The following is a 6,467-nucleotide window of genomic DNA, read 5'->3' on the forward strand; positions in this document are numbered from 1 at the left end:
GTGAATGGTGCCTGGGTCGTCATTGTTCGTCATCACCACCTATAAATGAAAATTAGAGCATAATTCTAAAGTTAGCTCTAAATAAGTGAGCTCAGTAATAGCGAAGAATCGTTCCTATGGGTCTGTGGACAGGAGGGCGCGGATGGCGTCAGCAAGCTGGACTTGCTCTACAGTAGCCCAGTTGATGCAGCGACATGTGATGATGGGTCGTGCGCATAGTATTTGAAATAGCTCCTCCTACGAAGCTTGTGAAAAGTCCAAGAACGGGTACCGAACTTCGGCTGTAGCATGCACCGAGGAAAAACCCGGTCCCTACGTCTCTTTGAGGATGGGACCGCGGCCTTCTTTCCTCTTGATAATGACATAATGTACCTGAAAATATATGAGCAGTGATAGAATCCACGATACATTAGTAGTTAAGCAAGAGGCCCAAAACTAGTATATGCTATTTAGTGGCTTAAATAATTCAAATATAGAAAAATTTAAAGTAAATTCCTAACTTGTCTAAAGTAAAATAGGACAATATCTATGTAAAGCATGTAGAATACTAATGTAGCAATACAAATTGGAAATATAAAGTTTAGAAAGTGAACCAAAGGCTGTTGTATGGCGGTGCACGGGCATATTGATGTCGAGCACAGGCGTGTGACGCGGGGGTATAGCCGTGTGGACAAAAAATGGAGGGTATAGAGAGGGAAAAGTGGGGATTAATGCAAGGGGAATGGATTTCGGGGTGGTTTGAGGGTTGAGGAAGTGAGAATCGTGGGAATGGTGGCTGGAATAAGGATTAGGGAGTGGGGAGGAGAAGTTTTCGGCTAGGGTTTTGAATGGGGGAAGAAGATGAACAGTGGTTTGTTTATATAGGGAAGGGTCACACGGCCTAGGGCCACGCCCGTATGCTTTGGGTGTGAGCCTGTGTTTTTTGAATTTTTCAATTTAGGTCGTACCCGGCTACTATCCCACGCCCGTGTGTCTTGGGCGTGTGTGGCACACGGTCTTGTTGCACGGCCATGCCTAGCTTTGTTCGCTTCTCCCACGCCTATGTGTTATGGTAGCACACTCATTTATTGTTGTACATGGCTAAATGGCAAGGGCGTGTCGCACGCCCGTGTCAAAGAAATAGAATTGAGCCTTGTCCCTAGCACGCCCGTGGGTTTTCATTCCCACTCTCATATGTTCCTATCAAGTTCACCCACGGCCATGTCGCACGGCCGTGGGGATTTAGCGTACTCCGTGTTTTGGGGAAATCATGTCCTTCTTTAACACGGCCGTGTTGCTTCCCCTGTTTGGCCACGGCTTTAGGCACGCCCGTGTGCCTGGCCGTGTGTGCTAAAAAACTTTGCAATTTAAAGATTAAGTTAATTGATTCGAAGTGTGAGAAAATAAAAATAAAGAAATTAAAATATGTTAGTGCTCAGGTTGCCTCTCGAGAAGTGCTTATTTATAGTCTAAGCTTGACTTACCTCTCTGTTAAATGATCATGGTGGTTCGAGGAGTTCATACTCCTCACTCCTGTTGTCAATTTTAAAATAAGGTTTTAAACGGGTGTTGTTTACCTTAAAAGTGCCGAACTTGGGATGACTTACCTCCACTGTACCGAATGGAAAAATACTAAGTACCGTAAGAGGGATTTCCTCATTTGGTGTGGTAGTGACAATGTGAGGATCAACGGCATCTAGTAAGACTATATCGCCGACCTGAAGTTGACTAGAAGAGGTATCGGGCTTGTTTTTAGGTAGTTTTGATTTATCATGTGTTCTCAATTTGTGTTCTCGCCATTCATCTAGCTCCTCTATCCGTAGTCTTCGTTCTTCATGGACTTCTTTGTTCTCTTCATGATAGTAGTGCACTATCTCTGTTGTCTTTGTTTGATGAAGTTCCTACAAGGACGATTGAATATTAGTTTTATCATCGATAGTTTTTATAGCATTATCTTGAGTCTTAGAGGTTTATCGTGTTGTCTTGCTGTAATTTTGGTTCAGGTGCAATGAATCCTTCCCTATCTTGAGTGCTAATTGCATTGAGGTGTTCCCTCGGATTAAGTTCAGTATTACTTGGTAAGCTACCTTGTGGTCGTTTGGAGATTAGTTTGGATAGCTAGCCTATCTGAGTTTTGAGTCCTTGGATTGATGCTTGTTGATTCTTAAGTGCTGTCTCGGTATTTTGGAAATGGGTTTCTAACACCGAGATGAATTTAGAGAGCATCTCTTCAAGGTTTGGTTTTTTCTCCTGTTGATAAGGTGGTTGTTGAAAACCCTGAGGATTTTGTGGCTTTTGATTTCCTTGACCTCCCCAGGAAAAATTTGGGTGGTTCCTCCAGCCTGCATTATAAGTATTACTGTATGGGTTATTTTGAGATCTAAAGTTATTGTTACCCATATAGTTGACTTGTTCCTCTTCAGTTGTAGGGTTGAAGGATTGGTATTCTGTATGTACACCTCCTCTGCTTGATTCACACCTCATTACTAGATGTACCTGCGTAGAACCAAGTAAACTGTCAATCTTTTTATTGAGAAGTTCTACCTGATTAGAGAGTATGGTGACTGAATCGATGTTATAGACGCCGACTGTTTTCGTTGGCTTTGTCCTCATAACTTGCCACTGATAGTTGTTCAGTAACATCTCCTCTATGAATTCATAGGCATCTTCCGGTGTTTTCTTGTTGATGGTTCCGCCAGTAGCTACGTCAATCATTTGTCTTATCGAGGGATTCACACCATTGTAGAACATTTGAACTTGTAGCCAAAGCGGTAACCCGTGGTAAGGGCACCTTCTCAATAAATCCTTGTATCTCTCCCATGCATCGTAAAGTGTTTCTAAATCCATCTGCATAAAAGAAGAGATATCATTACGTAATTTAGCCGTTTTAGCTGGTGGAAAATATTTTAGTAAAAACTTCTCGGTCATTTGTTCCCAAGTAGTGATAGACCCTTATGGTAACGAGTTCAACCACTGTTTAGCTTTGTTTCTCAGTGAAAAGGGAAATAACCAAAGACGAATGGCATCATTAGAAACACCATTGATTTTGAATGTATCGCAAAATTCAAGAAAATGCGCCAAATGCGTGTTGGGATCCTCATCCTGCAAACCATCAAACTGAACAAACTGCTGTATCATCTGAATTGTGTTAGGTTTTAGTTCAAAATTATTCACAGCAATAGCAGGTCTAGCTATAATAGACTCAGTTCTTGTTAAAGAAGGTTTAACATAGTCATACATAGTACGTGGAGCAGGATTTTGATTAGCTGCAATTGCAGGAGGCAGCTGATCGCCTGGGTTTGAGGTTTGAGTATCGTCTTCTTGCTCGTTCTCCGTGTATCGTAAACTACGTCTTATTTCTCTTTGATTTTTGCGAATTGTATGATCGATTTCTTTATCAAAGAGTAATGGTCCTGATGGGTTTCTTCTAGTCATAAACTATAAAAAAACCTGCCAAGAGAGAGAAAAAGTAAATCACTAAATAATAAAATAAAATAAAATTGCAAGAAAAATAAATGTCTAAAGTAATAAAAATTTAGTGTTCCTAATATTCCAGTTCCTTGGCAACGGCGCCAAAAACTTGATCGCGTGATTCGTGACACGTAATAAATATTTATAATGAATATCAAACCTAGACTAACTACTATCACGACGAAAAGGCAAGCACACCTGTCGAACAATAGTATAGTAATGGCAAGACTGGGATATCATACCCAAGGGAACCAAAAGTACTAGTAATATCTATCTTTTTATTATCTAGCCTAAGAATAAAAGGGTTTGTTTTAATTAACTAATTATTTAAACTAATTAACTGATTTAATTAAAGCAAAGAGAAAATTTGGAAAAAGACTTGAAGAAAAGCAATTGATAAAGACGACACCCAAGGAGGAATCCACCTAGATTTCACTTGTTATCTGACTCTGAACCGGACGATTTATTCACTTAACTTGTTCCGTAGAGATCCCTAAGTTAAGTTATTATCCTTATTCAAGACTAATAACTTCTAATCCCCAGATTGAATAACTGAGACTTTTCTCTAATTAACACTATAGGGTTGCATTAACTCGAACTATGGATCCCCTTATTAGGTTTCACCCTAATCCGGTAAAATCTCGTAACCCTATTTCTAGGCGTTCGATCAACTCTGCTTAATTATGCCAAATCTACTCTTAGGCAGGGTCTATTCCTCCTCTGCATAAGCACATCAAATCATGAATTAATACCAAGAATATTAACTCAAGCATTAAGTACACATAATTAAGAACAAATCAAGTATTTATCATACAGTTCAGATAATAATAACAAGATCCATCATAGGTTTTATCCCCCTTAGGTATCTAAGGGGTTTAGTTCATAATAAAAGAGTACATCTAAAGAGTATGAAAATAACAAAACATAAAGAAAAATATAAAACCCCTGAAGGAATTCTGAGAGAGATATTCAGTCTTGGAGTAGTTTTGGCTTTTGATATGGATCGTCTTGCTTTCTTCAAGTAATTCCTGGCGCATGGTTCTGTATTCCAGAAAAGATCTGGAAAGAGCGACCCCTTTCTAGGTCACACTTAGGGTGTTTATATAGGCTTTGGATTGGCTTTCTTCCTCCCTAAGTACCCTTTTCCATGTAAAATACAACTCTTTGAAAAAGGGACACGCCCATGTGCCATGGCAATGTGACGTGATTACCAGGCCGTGTTCGATCCGTTGAATTGCACACGGCCGTGTGGGCTCAATGGCCAGTTGTGTGAACAGTGAAAAACTTGGTCGATACCCCCGAAGGCCACGGGCGTGTGAGATGCCCGTGTGGTAAGGCTTAGGACGTGTCATCTTCTCAATTTGGTCCATTTTTTTCCCTTTTTAGCTCGTTTTTGGCTCCTTTCGACTCTTGGTGCTCTCCTGAGTACAAAACATGAAATAACCAGATTAAGAGCACCAAAATTCACAAATCTAGTAATAAACATCCATAAATATGCTAAGTATTTGCGGTATAGATATGTATAATTTGGCGTTTATCATTGCTAAGCAACTATTTCAACTCAAATCTCGACAAAAATAGGGATCAAATTAGGGGATTTCAATAATAATGAGTTATGAGTTAATATTAGGGGTAAATCAATGAATGGTTTGTTAGGCTGAAAGGGGGTTCACTAGAGGTTAATTGTGAAGGTAGGCTTTTATGGAGTGAGTCAGATAAACCTAAGTGCCTTTATCATTTTGACATATCAAATCAAATGGTGTGGTCTTGACATGCATAATCAAGCAAGCTCTAGAATAACTATTCAATACTGACGCATTGATAATGAAAGTGAGCATGAAAGAAATAATAGATGCTCTAAAGGCTCAAGATCTCATAAAAATTATGGTTTTTGATGTTTAAACTTGTGGATTTCAATTCAAGATAATACCTAAACTTGGAGAAACAACCTAATATTTTATATTCTTAAAAATCAACTTATCACGCTTAATTTTCTAATGTCTTAAAAGTTTAAATAATCAATGCATGAATGCTTATGTTTTAATTTAAGATATATCAATAAAAATCATAAATCAATCAAAATTTATCCTAAACATGATATAAGAGCTTTTCAAGAGGACAAGGCAATCATTCAGGGATTTTTCTGATAGTGAAATGAATACCCCTAACATTTAAGATGTACATTGCCCTCAATGTACAAAGATAGATATATAGAAAAGAATATAAAAATAAGATAGGGAGAGAAGTGAAACTTCCTGAGTGATGAATGAATTTCCTTAAACTGGAGTTTTGGAGAATAATCGACGTGAGGGTGGAGGAGGATACTCCAGTGGTGGTAGAGGTTCATTAGTCCATAAGTCCTGCGCCAAAAGAATATTATATCTGGTGGTAGCTATGGTCGTGGTCGAGTAAGACATGACAGTTGTGGAGAACCTTTCCTAGTGGAGGTTCGAGTTCTTGAGTAATAGTGAGCCTTGGAGCTCTTTATAACTGTGATAGAATCAGGAACTTTTTTAGGAAATAAATAAGGAAGACTAAGTACTCATAATGAATTAGCCGAAATTAAAAATTGTAAAATAATAATTATAAAACCTAATAAAAATAAGGTGAAAGAAAAATAAAAAGTAGTCTTAAAATAAAATAAAAATAAAAACATAAAATAATAAATAAAAGTTTTTAAACATCTTCATCGCAAGATGGTTCGCGAGGTGAGGGTGGCTATGAGATGTGGAAGTGCTGACAAATCTGGTGTAGTGTAGCATCAATGTGATCGAAGTGCTGAAAACACTGCTGCTCGAATCGAGTTAGGCGCTCAGATATGTCAGCGTATGAATACACCGCATGAACTGGACGAGAGGGTAGTGGTGCCTGAGCCAGTGGGTCCTCATGACGTGGAGGAACATCATCAGTAATGTCCTCGGGATCTCCCTCCTCGGCTGATTGAGCGAGGCGATACTGAGGAGGGTAGGTTCCCGGCGCTTCTCGATCATCCTCATACTAAGCATGCTCGAGATGCC

General features: G+C 39.1%; 1 non-coding gene across 1 annotated transcript; it reads left to right on the forward strand.

The window, feature by feature from the left end:
* Positions 1-2,752: 2,752 nt before the first annotated feature.
* Positions 2,753-2,858, forward strand: LOC128286127 (small nucleolar RNA R71). The gene has a single exon (XR_008276672.1). It is a non-coding gene; the product is annotated as a small nucleolar RNA R71 (small nucleolar RNA).
* The last annotated feature ends 3,609 nt before the right edge of the window (positions 2,859-6,467 follow it).

Source organism: Gossypium arboreum, chromosome 12 (assembly GCF_025698485.1).
Source record: "Gossypium arboreum isolate Shixiya-1 chromosome 12, ASM2569848v2, whole genome shotgun sequence".
In the NCBI taxonomy this organism is placed as follows: Eukaryota; Viridiplantae; Streptophyta; class Magnoliopsida; order Malvales; family Malvaceae; genus Gossypium; species Gossypium arboreum.